This window comes from Felis catus, chromosome B4 (assembly GCF_018350175.1).
Source record: "Felis catus isolate Fca126 chromosome B4, F.catus_Fca126_mat1.0, whole genome shotgun sequence".
Lineage (NCBI taxonomy): Eukaryota > Metazoa > Chordata > Mammalia > Carnivora > Felidae > Felis > Felis catus.
Window position 1 is genome coordinate 33,951,857 of NC_058374.1, and position 17,489 is coordinate 33,969,345.

A 17,489-nucleotide genomic window follows, 5' to 3' on the forward strand; every position below is an offset into this window, starting at 1 on the left:
ACTTAATTTTTAAATCTCTGATATTGGTGAATCATAATCATTTAGTTAATACAAATGGAAATATTTTCTCATATTTTCTAATATTTTGATATTTTTAAAAATGAGTTTATCTTTTAAAAATATTTTATACTTTGTAAAAGTCTTAACTATTTTATTTTTGTATTTTATTTTATTTTACTTTATTTTATCTTATTATTTTATTTTATTATTTTATAGTTCAGGGATAGGTGATGGCCCAGTAGGTAACATAACTATTTACCTCTGACTAGCTATCCTCAAATACTATTGGTCACTACAGAAAGTGAGTGTAATGACCTTTTCTAGATATTATTTTATCACATCACACTTGAATTTCTGCCTTCTGCAATCAAGCTTGTTAGAATAAATGTTACCAAGTGTCAGAATCAAGGTTTATTTTAAAGGGCTACTGATTGCAACATCTAATGAATTACATTTAGAGGAAGGCAGGAACAACACTTTGTGAAGAGTAATTGAACATAAAACTGGACGAAACCCTACACACCTGAACAGGTGCCTCTGCCAGCTCATAAGAGAGAGCCAGAGCCAGAGCTGGAATGTATATCTTGATCTTACTAGAAACTATTCACTAGAAACTATATATTTATAAAAATTATCAAATGTCTATCTGTGCTGGGCAATGTTCTTGGCACTGGTAATGCAAACAAATGAAAATAAATAATCTCTAAGAAACACCAAGAAAATGAGATATATACAAAAGCCAAGAGAGAAGAAATTAACAAGGATAAGGGATTAGTCATTTCCATGAGCAAAGTGGAGACATTGAGTGAGATAAGCTTCAAGAAGTGCATGTGGGATTTGAAAATAAGAAGGTGACCTCAACAAGCGGATTTAGTATAGTACGTAGAAGGGAACTTAGATTGTAGGTAGGTTGAAAAATGTATAATTAGCTCCTAAAAATAAAAGCATGAGGAAGAGGGACCAACATGGTAGGGAAGTAGGGGGACCCAAACTTCCTTCGTCTCTCAAACAAAGAAGTGTTGAAGCCAAAAAACTTTGAACCCCAAGAGTCCAGGAGGAAAAGAGACAGTCATTCTTCCAGGGACCCACCTGGACACCCTGATGGGCCATAGGTGCCTGATTGCTAACTGGGAAAGATAAAACGAATGGAGAGGAGGGATCCTCTTATGCAGGCAAAGGGAAGAGAAAGAGCTGATGGGGAAGCATAGGACTGTATCTGAACAGAAGAAAAACCTCAGACCAGGACAGAGAAAGATCCAATCTGTAACTGAGGGGCGTTTTCTGGACTGGGGTTGGCTGCCTGAATTGCACACCTGGGGAGGAAGAGAGCCAGCCCCAGGCTTGGTGGCTAGGTCAAGGGTGCAGTCCACAGTAAGAGAAACTGATCCCCTCCATGAAGTGCTGTGGGACATGACAAAGCCTGCCTGCGTTCACCAGCCAGAGATCACTTATCAGGTGGTAGGGAGTGGTGATTTCCCTATACTGGGGCACACAGAGTGAGAGTCTGTATCCCAGGCAAGTGCTAGGCATGGGAGTCAGTGGAGCGAGAAGAACCACCTCATTTGCTCCCAAGGCATAGTGAGGATGGCTTAAACAGAGTGGTTTGGGAGCCTGGGTCTGTAAAGGAGAAACTAGTGGGGGGGGGGGGGTCGCCATTTTTCTCCCTACCACCACCAAGCATTGGACAGCAGGGTCTACAGTGGAGGCAGGACCCACCTACACCAAACCACACCCCTCTGTGCCTGGTAATTGCATATCTACAGGAACCAGATTGATGCTGATGAACCAGACTCCAGACCAGCACTACTGCATCGCCTTATTTAATTCTCAGATAGTTCTTATTATATAGTTATATTCTTCCTTCTTTTTTTCCTTCTTATCTCTTCCCTCCTCTATTCTGGTTACCCTGGTTGTTGGTTTGTTTAAGCAGACACAGTTAATCCATTCTCTTGATACATGTTCCACACCTCCTTTATTCTCCATTCTTTCTCTCTGGATTAAGCTGTATAGTTTCTCTGTATGGATAACTTTATTTTCTTTTTCCCCTGCCGCCTTCTTTATTTTCCTTTCTCTCTCTCTGGATTAGTTTCTCTGGTCAATTTTTATTTTTCTTTTTCCCCATGCCTGTCATTTCTCTCTTTGTATGTGATAAGGCCTCTTCCATCAGCACCACCTCCACCCTGTTGTTTACATGCAGCTGGTGGTCCTGGTTTTTTGGTTTTGGTTTTGGTTTGTGTGTGTGTGTTTGCATGTTTTTGTTTTTGCTTGTTTTTTGTCCATTGTCTGTTTGTTTTCCTTTCCAAGGCTATGTCAAGGAACATTCAAAACACACCTCGTGGAGGGTCCAAACCATCATTATGAGTAGGGAGATAAAGTAACCAAAGTCACAACAATGGAGAACAAGTAACACTCTCCAAAAAACACTTCCAGAAGGGCCAGGCCCTGGACAGTGTATGACCTCTCTTTAATAAAGTAGTGCTCGTAGCTGCAGGGCACATAACAAGCTTTAAAAACACATAAGGAACAGAAAACTAGCCAAAATGATTAAACGGAAGAATTAAAATCTAGAAAAAAAAATCCTCAAAAAAAAATCTAGAAAGAAATGAAAGCTAAGGAATTGATCAAAACAGATATAAATAATATAGCTGAACAAGAATTTAGAATAATAGTCATAAGATTAATCTCTGAGCTTGAAAAAAGTGTGGAAGACAGCAGGGAATTTATTGTTGCAGAGATCAAGGATCTAACACATATTAATGATGAATTTAAAAATGCTATAAATGAGGTGCAAAATAAGCTAGATGTGGTCACAGCAAGGATTGAAGGAACAGAGGGGAAAATAAGTGAAATAGAAGATAAAATTATGGAAAAAGAGGAAGCTGAGATCTTCTGCACAACATATCATAGTGAAACTGGCAAAATACACAGAATTCTGAAAGCAGCTAAGGATAAAGGGGACTTAACATACAAGGGTAGACGCAGAAGGGTGGTAGCAGATCTATCTACTGAAACCTGGCAGGCCAGGAAGAAGTGACAGGAAATTTTCAATGTGATGAACAGGAAAAATATGCAGCCAAGAATCCTTTATTCAGCAAGCTTGCCATTAAGAATAGGAGAGATAAAGGTTTTCCCAAACAAACAGAAATTGAAGGAATTCATCACCAATAAACCAGCCCTACAAGAGATCCTATGGGGGATTCTGTGAGTGAAATGTTGCAAAGACCGCAAAAGACAAGAGACATCACTGCAAGCATCAAACCTACAGATAACACAATGACTCTAAACCCATATCTTTCAATAATAACACTGAATGTAAATGGACTAAATGTTGTAATGAAACGACATAGGGTATCAGAAGGGATTAAAAAACAAGACCCATCTATTTGCTGTCTACAAGAGACCCATTTTGGACCTGAGGACACCTTCAGATTTTAAAAAAATTTTTTAACATTTATTTATTTTTGAGAGACAGAACACAGCATGAATGGGGAAGGGGCAGAGAGAGAGAAGGAGACAGAATCTGAAGCAGGCTGCAGGCTCTGAGCAAGCTGTCAGCACAAAGCCTGATGCGGGGTTTGAACCCACAAACTGTGAGATCATGACCTGAGCCGAAGTTGGAGCTCAACCGACTGAGCCACCCAGGTGCCCCAGGACACCTTCAGATTTAAAGTGAGGGGATGGAGAACTGTCATGCTACTGGAAGTCAAAATAAAGCTGGAGTAACCATACTTATTTTAGACAAACTAGATTTTAAACTAAAGGTTGTAACAAGAGATGAAGAAGAGATGAAGAATATAATAATTACAGGGTCTATCCATCAAGAAGAGCTAACAATTAGAAATATCTATGCACCAAATTCAGAATCAAACAAATACATAAAACAATTAATCACAAACATAAGCAACCTTATTGATAAGAATGTGGTAACTGCAGGGGACTTTGGTCCATATAGAGCAATGGACAGATCATCTAGACAGAAAAGCAATAAACAATGGCTTTGAATGATACACTTGACCAGATGGACTTGACAGACATATTTAGAACTTTTCATCCAAAAGCAACACAATATACATTCTTCTTTATGTATAAGTGCGCACAGAACGTTCTCCAAGATAGATCACATACTGAGTCACAAAACAACCCTCAATAAATATAAAAGAATTGAGATTATAGCATGCACACTTTCAGATCACAATGCTATGAAACTTGAAATCAACCACAGGAAAAAGTTTGGAAAACTTCCAAATGCATGGAGGTTAAAGAACATCCTATTAAAGAATGAATGGGTCAACCAGGCAATTAGAGACGAAATTGAAAAATATATGGAAACAAATGGAAATGAAAAACACAACAATCAAAAACTTTTGGGATGAAGCAAAGGCAGTCCTGAGAGTAAAACACATTGCAATCCAGGTCTATCTCAAGAAACAAGAAAAATCCCAAATATAAAATCTAACAGCACACCTAAAGGAACTAGAAGCAGAACAGCAAAGACACCCCAAACCCACCAGAAGAAGAGGAAATAATGATCAGAGCAGAATTAAACAATATAGAATCCAAAAAAACAAAAAACAGTAGAGGAGATAACTGAAACCAAGAGTTGTTTGTTTTTTTTTAATTGATAGACCTCTAGCCAGGCTTCTCAAAAAGAAAAGGGAAAGGACCCAAATAGATAAAATCACGAATGAAATTGGACATATCACAACTAACCCTCATAAATATAAGCAATTATCAGGGAATACTATGAAAAATTATATGCCAACAAACTGGACAACATGGAAGAAATGGACAAATTCCTAAACACCCACACACTACCATAACTCAAATGGTAAGAAATAGAAATTTTTAACAGAACCATAACTAGTAAAGAAATTGAATCAGTTATGAAAACTCTCCCAACAAATAAGGGTCCTGGATCAGATGGCTTCCCTGAGGAATTCTACCAGACATTTAAAGCAGAGTTAATACTTATCTTTCTGAAGCTGTTTCAAAAAATAGAAATGGAAGGAAAACTCTGGACTCAATCTATGAAGCCAGCATTACTTTGATTTCCAAACCAGAAAGACACCCAGAAAAGGGCAGAACTATAGGCCAATATACCTGGTGAACATGGATGGAAAAATTCTCAACAAGACACTAGCAAATCGAATTCAACAACATAAAAAAAAAGAATTATTCACCATGATCAACTGCAATTCATTCCTGGACTTCAGGGCTTAGTCAATATTTGCAGATAAACCAATGTGATACATCACATTAATAAAAGAAAGGATAAGAACTATACGATCCTGCCAATAGATGAAGAAAAAGCATTTGACAAAATACAGCATCCTTTCTTAATAAAAACCCTCCAGAAAGACGGGATAAAAGGAATATACTTAAACATCATAAAAGCCATTTATGAAAAGCCCACAACTAATATCATCCTCAATGGGGAAAAACAGAGCTTTCCGCCTGAGATCAGGAACATGACAGGGATGTCCACTCTCACCACCGTTGTTTAACACAGTGTGGAATGTCCTAGCTTCAGCAATCAGACAACAAAATGGAATAAAAGGCATCAAAATTGGCAAAGAAGAAGTTTAACTTTCACTTTTCCAGACAGCATGATACTCTACAAAGAAAACCCAAATGACTCCACCAAAGACTGCTAGAACTGATAACATGAATTCAGCAAAGTCACAGGGTATAAAATCAATGTACATAAATCAGTTGCATTTCTATACACCAATAAAGAAGCAGCAGAAAGAGAAATAAAGAAACTTATCCCATTTAAAATTGCATCAAAAACCATAAAACACCTAGGAATGAACCTAACCAAAGATGTAAAAGATTTGTATGCTAGAAAACTTATGAAGGAAATTGAAGAAGATACAAAGAAATGGAAACACATTCTATGCTCATGGACTGGGAGAATAAATATTGTTAAAATGTCAAAACTACCCAAAGCTATCTACACATTCAATACAATCCCAATCACCAGCACTCTTCTCGAAGCTAGAACAAGCAATCCTAAAATTTGTATGGAACCACAAAAGACCCCGAATAGTCAAAGTAATATTGAAGAAGACCAAAGCGTGAGGCATCACAATCCCAGAATTTAGCCTCTACTACAAAACTATAATCATTAAGACAGCATGTTATTGGCACAAAAACAGACACATAGACCAATGGAATAGAATAGAGACTCCAGAATTGGACCAACAAAAGTATGGCCAGCTGATCTTTGACAAAGCAGGAAAGAATATCCAATGGAAAAAAAGACAGTGTCTTTAACAAATGGTGCTGGCAGAATGGACAGCAACATGCAGAAGAATGAAACTAGATTCTTACACCATACACAAAAATAAACTCAAAATGGATAAAGGACCTGAATGTGAGACAGGAAACCATCAAAACCCTAGAGGAGAAAGCAGGAAAAAAACCTCTTTGACCTTGGCCTCAGCAATATCTTATTTGACACATCTCCAAAGGCAAGGGAATTAAAAGTAAAAATTAACTATTGGGACCTCATCAAGATAAAAATCTTCTGCGCTGCAAAGAAACAATCAACAAAACTAAAAGGCAACTGATGGAATGGGAAAAGATATTTGCAAATGACATATCAGATAAAGGGCTAGTATCTAAAACCTATAAAGAACTCACCAAACTCCACACCTGAAAAACAAATAATCCAGTGAAGAATTGGGCAGAACACATGAATAGACACTTCTCCAAAGAAGACATCCAGATGGCCAACAGACACATGAAAAGATGTTCAATGTCACTCATCATCAGGGAAATACAAATCAAAACCACACTCAGATATCACTTCACGCTGGAGAGTGGCTAAAATGAACAACTCAGGAGGCTATCGATGCTGGCAAGGATGTGGAGAAATGGGAACCCTCTTGCACTGTTGGTGGGAATGCAAACTGGTGCAGCTGCTCTGGAAAACAGTGTGGAGGTTCCTCAAAACATTAAAAATAGAACTACCCTATGACCCAGCAATAGCACTGGTAGGAATTTACCCAAGGGATACAGGAGTGCTGATGCATAGGGGCACATGTACCCCAATGTTTATAGCAGCACTTTCAACAATAGCCAAATTATGTAAAGAGCCTAAATGTCCATCAACTGACGACTGGATAAAGAAGAATGGAATACTGCATGGCAATGAGAAAGAATGAAATCTGGCCATTTGCAGCAACATGGATGGAACTGGAGGTTATTATGCTAAGCGAAATAAGTCAGTCAAAGTCAGATATCATATGTTTTCACTCATATGTGGGTCTTGAGAAACTTAACAGAAGACCATGGGGGAGGGGAAGGGGAAAAAATTACAGAGAGGGAAAAAGGCAAACCATAAGAGAGTCTTAAACTGAGGGCTGATGGGGGGTGTGGGAGAAGGGAAAGTGTGTGATGGGTATGGAGGAGGACACTTGTTGGGATGAGCACTGGGCATTGTATGTAAGCCAATTTGACAATAAATTATATTTTTAAAAAGTTAAAAAATTAAAAACATGAAACAAACCAATAGAAAAATTAACAACACATATAACTAGGCAATTTTACAAATGAAGCCCAAAACACCTATTTAAAAATGAAACATGGTTCATCCTCAGTTATTAATGACACACAAATGAAAAGAATGAAATACCACATTATTGCCATTAGCTGTAGTAGCTGGGAGCAGGGAGGGCAGTATCTGACAACTGATATTGGGAGAACATGGGGAAATAAAAAATTCTCCTAAATGTAGTAGGAGGAGGGGCGCCTGGGTGGCTTGGTCGGTTAAGCATCCGACTTCAGCTCAGGTAATGATCTCAAGGTCTGTGAGTTCTGGCCCCGCGTCGGGCTCTGTGCTGACAGCTCAGAGCCTGGAGCCTGTTTCAGATTCTGTGTCTCCCTCTCTCTCTGCCCCTCCCCTGTTTATGCTCTGTCTCTCTCTGTCTCAAAAATAAATAAACGTTAAAAATTTTTTTTAATTAAATAAAATAAATGTAGTAGGAGGAGCTTAAATTGCTACAATTTTAAAACCAATGTGACAATGCCTAGAAAAATGTGTCTTGTCCCCACAACCCAGCAATTTTTCTGCTAGCTATATTCCCCACAGAAATTCTTGCACAAATGCACCTGGATGCATGTATAAAGATGTTTGCTGAAGCACTGTAATAACACACATTAAACAACAATCTTTGGGATAAGAGATATTTATAGTGTCACTGCCTGATTCTGGTCCGAAACTCAGGAAGGCAGACACTTCAGCGCTTTAACCAGTTTTTTGCTTTGGATTAATTTCTTTGCAATGGAGATATTTGCCTTTCATTGGAGTGTGCTTATATCCTTTCCATTCTCTATTTCTATATTGTATTCAATGTTGCTAGTTTTTATCTCTATTTTGAAGCACCAAAACTCTATTTTAAATATATATTTCCAGGGGCACCTGGGTGGCTCAATCGGTTAAGCATCCGACTTCAGCTCAGTTCAATGATCTCATGGTTCATGGGTTCGAGCCCCAGGCTGGGGTCTGTGCTGACAGCTCAGAGACTAGAGTCTGCTTCATATTCTGTGTCTCCCTCTCTCTCTGCCCCTCCTCTGCTCATGCTCTGTCTCTCTGTCTCTAAAAAATAAACATTAAAACATTTTAATAAATATATAAATAAATAAATAAATAAATAGTTCCATTCGAAAATTGGGTAAGCATCTCTGTGGACTAGAAACGGAATTGAAAAACCCAGCAGAAAGGAGGTTGAAGATACAAATACTATACTGCAGGTCTAGAAATAGGAACACATGGCCTGGAACTCAGTTTTTGTGGGAATGTATGACTGTGTATACCTCACATATCCTGTATGTTTAAAACCTGGCTCGCTATGTGAAATTGGAGTTTAAAGAAAAAGCACCCCAACAATAAATGGAGTTTAAAATTTTTGCTGAGGCTGGGACCAGCAAAGACCTTGTCCCTGGTAAAATAAAAAGAAACATAAACATGTACATACATGTACACATGAATGAATAGTTAGAATTTAGTCTAATGTGACAAGACTGTGTTCAGAGATTCAGAAGTGAAGAAAAGAATATCACTTTTCAGAAATTTCAAAGTCTTTGCTGGATGCAAATATAGTTTATAATGGGCATAAATTGATGGCTTTAAATTAAAATGGGTCTTAAATATAACTTATTTTTCTCTTAGTGACCTAGTTAGCTTGAGCTGCCATAAGAGAATATCGTAAGCTGAGTGGCTTAAACAACAAATTTATTTTTCATAGTGTGGAAGCTGGGAGGCTCTGGTGAAAACTCTCTTTGTAGTTTGTAAATCATGCCCTTCTCACTGTGTTCTCACACAGGGGAGAGAGAGTGTAGATTCTTTGGTGTCTTTTTATAAACACACCAATCACATCATATCAGGGACCTACTATTATAATTCATATAACCCTAATCACTTCCCAAAGGCCCTATCTCCAAATATCATCGCAGTGGTGGTTAGAACATCAACATACAAATATTAGAGGGACACAAATATTCACTTCATAACACTGAGTTTGATTTTACTTTATATCTCAATTCTGTAAGATAGTGGGAGTTTAATTTCAATCAATTTTAGGTAATTTCTGCCTACTCATGGTATATACCCCTTGTTCTCTATGATGGGTCTAAATACCAAGGACTAACAGAACACCAGGGCATTATAGAGGTGAGCAGATCTCTCTATATATATATATTCCTCCTCCCTCCCTCTCACCCCTATTCTGCTCAGTAACATCTTCCTCTTTACTATACATCATCATCTGGCTACTCTCCATTCAATGTTAGATATAAAGAACAGTAACACCCTCCCAGGCCTTTCTGCCTGGACACTCCCTGCGGTCATCTCTGCACTACCACTCTCAATGTTTTGGGCTTCTTGTAATTTTCTGAAGTTTGCCTCCATCTGGAGACCATCTCAGGAATCAAGTTCCCTGACTCATATTTTTTAGGACCAGCTGCACAATTTGTAAAAGCCCAGCTCAAAATGAAAATGCAGTCTTGCTTTTTAAAAATTATTAGAAATTTCAAGACAGCAAAAACAATTCATTAGATTAACTGTGGAGTCCTGAAAGCATGGCCCTGTGCTACTGCATGCCTGTAAAGACAGGAAGATGCCAAAAAAAATCAGAGAAACAAGAAACAGAACAAACAGAAAACAAAAATTAAAATGTGAAATTTGAGCATTAAAATATCACTAATCACATAATTACATAAATGTAAAAAATTTAAATGGTCTAAATATAGCAATTAAAATACATAATTTGTCATAGTAGTTAAAAGTATGAGTGAACTAAAACAAAAGTGACTGAACTGTTTACTGCTTAAAAGAAACATTTTTTTTAAAGTAATGGTAAAGGCAGATAGAAAATAAAAGAATAAAAAAAGACATGCAAAAATTAATAAAAAATTCAAGGTAGTTATATTCATATCATATAAGATATTAATAAACCTACTAGGGTAAATAAACTTACTAGAGACAGAGGAGATTATATAAAGATAAAATGGTCAATATGCAAGGAAGACATAGCAATCTTAAACATGTATGCACCAAATAAAAATATACATGAAATATATGAAGAAAAAAACTGATAGACAAAAAGGAAAAATAGACAAATTCACAATTATACTTGGAGGTTTCAATACCCTATTTCCAACAATTGCTAAAATAGCTACACAGAAAGTCATCAAGAATATAACAAAAGTCAACAACTCCATCAATAAACAGGATCTAATCAAAGTTTATTGAACACATCAACTGACAACAAAAACACTCATGAAATAGTAGTAAGATAAACCAGCATATTTACAAAGGTGTGCATTTATCACCATAATCAATGTTAGAATATTTTTATTACTACCCAAAAAACCTGCACCCCTCAACCATTAACCAACACTCCCAAATCCTCATCTCCTCTGTCTCTATGTATTTACTTTTAACATTTCATGTAAATGTAATCATACAATATATTGTCTTTTGTGACTATATATGAGTCACTTAGCATATTGTATTCAAGTCTCATCTATTTAGTAGTATAACTTAATATTTCATTTTTATGGCTTAATAATATTTCATTGTATAAATATATCACAACTTTTTCCAATTGTATTGAGAAAAAATTTACAAGCATGATTGTGTACGTTTAAGGCATGCAGTATGGTGGTTTGACCTACATATACTATGAAATGATACCACGATGGATTTACCCAGTATTCATCTTCTTTAGATACAATAAAAAAAAAACGAAGCAAAGAAGAAAAAGAAATCTCCTTGTGATGACAGCTCCCAGGATTTACTGTCTTAACAATTTTCCAGTATGTTACACAGCAGTGTCAGCTATAGTTATCATGTTGTACATAGCATCCCTACTACTTATTTACCTTGAAGTCTGTATGTTTTGAGTAGCTTCCTTTAATTCTTTCTACCATCCATCTCTGATAGTCACAGGTCTGATCTCTTTTTGTATGAGTTTGTGGGTTTCTTTGATTATATTTGTTTATTTTTAGATTCCACATATAAAGTGAGGTAAAATAGTATTTTTCTTTCTCTGTCTTATTTCACTTATAACGCATCTAGAATTCATCCGTAGTCACAAATGGTAGGATTTCCTAAGTTTTTATTGCTAGATAAGATCCCATTCTTTATACATACTACAACTTCTTTATCCATTCACCCATTAATAGACAAATAGGTTTTTCCATATTTTGGGCATTGTAAATAATGCTGCTATAAACATGGGTGTGCAGATATCGTCTCAAATTAGAGGTTCCTTTTCCTTTGGATATATTCCCAAAAGTCTAATTCCTGGATAGGTGTTACTTCCATTTTTTTTGAGGGTCCTCCATTTGATTTTCCATAGTGGTTTTACCAATTAACAATCCCACCAACAATGCAGACAGGTTTCCTTTTCTTGACATCCAGCCAGCATTTGCTGTCTCTTAATTTTTTTGGTGATGGCAATTCTAATGGTGTGAGATCATACCTCATTGCAGTTTGAATTTTCATTTCCCTAATGGCTAGTAATATTGAACATTTATCATATACTTATTGGCCTTTTGTATATCTTCTTTGGAGAAATATCTATTTAGATCAGCCACTTTTAAATTGGGTTATTTGGAAAATTTTTGCTAATAAGTTATATGAGTTCTTTGTATATTTTGGATATTAACCATTATCAGATATGGGGTTTGCAATATTTTTTCTAATTATTTAGGTTGTCTTTTCGCTTTTTTTATTTTTCCATTTGCTATACAGAAGCTTTTTTATTTTTATTTATTAAAATGCTCATTTATTTTATGGAGGGGAGGGGCAGATAGAGGGAGAGAGAGAATCCCAAGCAGTTTCTGTGCTGTCAGCAGAGAGCCCTATGTGGGGCTCGATCTAAGGAACCTGAGCTGAAATCAAGAATTGGATGCTTAACTGACTGAGCCACGCAGGCACCCCTGGAAGCATTTTAATTTGATAGTTCCACCTGATTGTTTTGTATTATGTTGTTTGTGCTTTAGGAGTCATCCAAAAAAAATCATGACCAAGGCACATGTTAAAGTTAGTTCTTATGTTTTCTTTCAGATGTTTCACATTTTCATTTCAAATGTCTTACATTTAAGTCTTTAAATCCACTTTGAATTAATTTTCATGAGTGGAGTAAGATACAGGCTCATTTCATTTATTTGCATGTAAATATCCAAAACTATACATTCAGAGATCATTTCTATAGTTCGTTACATGTACATATCCAATTATCCCAGCACCATTTATTAAAGAGACTATCTTTTCTCCATTGAATGTACAAGTACTTGTATGTGCACTCTCTCTCTCTAAAATAATAATAATAGTAATAAAGAATTAGAAATGAAGAAGATGAGGCAGAGGGAGAGAAAGAATCTTAAGCAGACTCCACACTCAGCATGAAGTCCAATGCAGGGCTCAGTCCCAGGACCCTGGGATCATGACCTGAGTCAAAATCAAGTCAGTCACTCAACCAACCGAGTTACCCAGGTGCCTCAACATAGTTGAAACCCCCTTCCTTTCCAATTCCGATATTTTTAAATTATTTTTCTTATGCAATTGCTCTAGCTAGGACTTCTAGTACTATGTGGGAATCCTTGTCTTGTTCCTGATCTTAGAGGAAATGCTTTCAATCTTTACCATTGAGAGTAATATTAGCTGTGGGTTTGTCTTACATGGCCTTTATTATGTTTTTGTCATGAATAGATGTTGAATACTGTCAAAAGTGTTTTTTTACATTTATTGAGAAAATAATGATTCTTTTCTTTCATTCTATTAATGTGATATGTCACATTGATTTGCATATGTTGAACCATCCCTGAATACTTGGGATAAATCCCACTTGATCATAGTGAATGATCCTGTTCTGCTTGCTTTGCTGCCAAATTTGTTTTGTCAGCATTTTTTTGAGAATTTTTGCATCTATATTCAACAGAGATATTGGCTGTAGTTTGTTTTTGTTTTGTTTGTTTGTTTTTCCTTTAGTAGTATCCTCTTTGAATATCAGGATAATGCTAGCCTGGTAAATTAAGACTGGGAGGGTTTCTTATCCTTCAAAAATTTTTAGAAGAGTTTGAAAAAGATTATTAATTCTTCCTTAAGTGTTTGGTTAAATCCACCAGTGAAGCCATCAAGTCCCATGCTTTGCGTCATTGGGATATTTTTGTTAACTGATTCAGACTCCTTACTAATAATCAGCCTATTCAGATTTTCTATTTCTTCCTGATTCAGTCTTGGTGACTTGTAGGTTTCCAAGATTTTTTCCATTTCTTCTCAGTTGTCTAATTTGTTGGTGTACATTTGTTCATAATAGCCTCTTATGATCCTTCAAATTTCTGTGGTATTAGTTGTAATGTGTCTTTTTCATTTATAGTTTTGTTGATTTGGGTCTTTTCTTGGTTGATCTCCATAAGGGTTTGCCAATTTTGTTTATCTTTTCATAGAATCAACTCCTACATTAGTTAAGATTTTTCTTTGTTTTTCTGTTCTTTATTTCACTTATTTCTGTTCTTTTATTATTTACTTTCTTCTTCTAACTTGGGGATTAGTTTGTTTCTCTTTTTGTAGGTCCTTAAGGCATAGAGTTAAGATTGCTGATTTGGGATCTGTTTTTGCTTTTTAATGTAGGCTTTTATTGCTATAAACATTCCTCTTAAAACTTTTTCCTTCATCTCATAAGTTCTGGTAATATTGTGTTTCTACTTTTTTTAATAAAAAAATTTCTTTTAATTTTCCTTTGATTTATTGATTATTCAGGAAAGTATTGTTTAATTTCATGTACTTGTAATTTTTTTTAAGTTTGCTCTTATTTCTAGTTTCATGTGATTGTGAGCAGAGAACATATTTGGTATGGTTTCAATCTTCCGAATTTACTGATTTGATTTGTGGTATAACATATGATGTATCCTAGAAAATGTTCCATGTGAGCTTGAGAAAAACTGAATTCTACGCTCACTGGACAGAATGTTTTGCATATGTTGAGGCACCTGGGTGGCTCAGTCATTTGGGCATCTATCGATTTTGGCTCAGGTCATGATCTCACAGTTTGTGAGATTGAGCCCCATGTTGGAGTCTGTGTTGACAGTGTGGAGCCTGCTTGAGATCCTCTCTCTCCCTCTCTCAATTCTCCTACTCCATTCACTCTCTTTGTCTCTCTCTCTCAAAATAAATAAGTAAACATTAAAAAAAAAAAGTATGTTCTACATATGTCTACAGGTCCATTTTGTCTACAGTGCTGTCCAAATTTCTGTTTTCATATTGATTATCTGACTGAATGATCTATCCATTGCTGAGAGTTCTCCTTTCAGTTGTTATTTTTTGCTCTATATATTTAACTGCTCCAATGTTGGTTGCAAAAATATTTATAAATGCTATATTTTCTTGATATTTTGTCTCTTTTATTATTACATCATGACCTTTTTTGTTCCTCTTTTTTTTTCCATTTTTAGTTTACAGTCTATTTTGTCTGACATAGGTATAACTATCCCTGTTTTTTCGGTGTGTTTTTGTTTTTGTTGTTACCATTTGTTTGAAATATCCTTTTCAGTCCCTTTATTCTCAGTCTATGTGTGTTTTTAAGGCTAAGTAAATCTCTTGTAGATAGCATATTGTCAGATCTTTTTTTTTTAATCTATTAAGCCATTCTTTGCCTTTCCATAGCAAAGTTAATCCATTTATGTTTAAAGCTATTATTGATAAAGACCTACTATTGTCATTTTGTTAATTGTTTCTTAGTTGTGTTGTAGATCCATTGATCCTTGTTTCTTTTCCTGCTGGGTTATTATGTATGTTTTGATGTCTTTAGTATTAGTATGCTTTGATTCCTTTATCATTTTTTCTTTTTTTGTAATTAGTATAGGATTTTCCTTTTGTTGACCATGAAGCTTTCATAAAATATCTTAAAATTATCCTATTTTTTATTGATAAAAACTTTACTTCAATAGAATTTGTAAACTTTACACCTTACTCTCCACATTTTAGACTATTGCTTTTACAATTTATATGTTTTTTTTTGTATTGTGTAACTTAATAGATCATTGTAGTTATGACTCTTTTCATTATTTTTTTTTCCTTTTTTTGGTTTTTACTTTTGAACTAATTTTAAGTGAATTACACACCTTATTACAATGTTGTAGAATCTAACCATGTCTATATATTTACCATTACCAGTTTGATTGGTGCTACCTCTTTATGTTTTTATGTTAATTAGTGTTCTTTTACTTCCAAAGAACTCTCTTTAGCACTTATTATAAGGCAGACCTGGTGGCAATAAACTCCTTCAGTTTTTTTTTTTTTTTATGGGAAGATTTATCCCTTCTTTTGTTTCTCAAAGACAGCTTCACCAGGTGTAGAACATTTGGGTGGGTTATTTTCTTTCAATGTTTTGATTATGTCATTCCATTCTTTCTTGATCTGAAAAGATTCTGTTGAGAAATCCACCAACAGTCTTACGACAGTTCTTTTGTATGTAATGTCTCTTTTTTCTCTTGTTGCTCTTCAAATTATTTTTAATTTTTATTTTTTTTACATTTACAGTCTTTAATTGAACACATAAAACTGTACTATTTAATATATTTTTCCAGAACTTTTTGTGAAATTCAGATCACAGTGTATCATTTACAAATACCTTGTCTTTTTTTTTTTTTTGATCATCTACAACTTGTGCACAGTTCTTGAAAATAACATCTTCATCCTACCTTATTTTACCTTTGAAGTTGGCCTGAGGTGATTAAGGAGAGGGTTTCCATTCAAAATGTTCTCCATATGTATTCTTCCTTCTTCAGGTTTCTGTTCTTGTTCCTCTGTAGACTGCTTTTCAGCTCTTTCTTCTATAACGTTTTCTAGTTTTGCAAGAAGTACTGCAGAATCATCATCATCACTCTTCCCTTCAAAATCTTCATCTTCATCTCCTCATCAGTTAGAGAATCATCTGCAGCAAGGTTGGCAGCAGGAATCTGGTCTAACCAAGGCTTCTTTGATACTGAGAAGGAGGTGGTATGTTCTCATATTGGACAATCTCTATTTTTTTTTTCTCTCTCGCAGCAGCTCACTCTCTTTTTCAGCTCTCTCCTGAAGTCATGGTTCCACACTTCTTCAGGGGCATCCTGAATAGTTTGTCTATATTTTCTCCTTGGATGAAAAAGTAGGTCTCTACTTGAATATTGTCTTGAGAGTTGGCTCAAATCACCTCTCCTTTTCATCTCTCACTTCTCACAAGTTAAAGAGTTGGCCTAGCAGTTGCTGCCATGTATTATGCTCCCAGAAACTTCTGTGCCTGTTTTTAACTTTTGACAATTTAATTATAATGTGCCTTTGGGTATCCTTGCTCAAGTGCCACCTATTTGAGGTCCTTTGGGTCTCATCAATCTAGATGACCATGTCACTCCCTATGATTTGAGAAGTTTTCAACTCTTACTGCTTTAAATATATTTTCTTTTACTTTCTCTTTCTCTTCTCCTTCTGAAATTCCTATAATGTGAATACTGTTTCTTTACATTGTGTCTCATAATTCCCATAGGCTTTCTTCACTCTTTAATACTTTCTTCTTTTTTCTCTTCTGATTGGGTAATTTCCAATGTTCTATCCTCAATGGCAATGGCTCTTTATCTTCTGTATGGTCAAGTCTATTTTGAAACTCTGCTGAATTCTTCAGTTCAGCTATTGTATTTTTCAACTATGGGATTCTATGTTTGTTTGTTTAATGTTTGCTATTTCCTTTTTGAACTTCTCATTTTGTTCATGCATTATTTTCTTAGTTTTTTTTTAGTTGTCTATGTTTTCTTATAGTTCACTAGACTTTTTAAAAATTATTATTCTGAATACTTTGTCTGACTTTTCATATATATCCACTTTTTATGGTCAGGTATTAGCACTTTTAAATTCTCCTTTGGTGGTATAATATTCCCTTGATTTTTCATAATCTTTAATTCCTTGAATTGGTATCTTTTCATTTGAATAATCAGACTCATCTTCT

The 17,489-nt window shown here is 35.4% G+C and overlaps 1 pseudogene; it reads right to left on the reverse strand.

Annotated features, from left to right (window-relative positions):
* LOC101093616 overlaps window positions 1-16,716 on the reverse strand; it is an 80,151-nt pseudogene extending 63,435 nt beyond the window's left edge.
* Window positions 16,717-17,489: the final 773 nt, after the last annotated feature.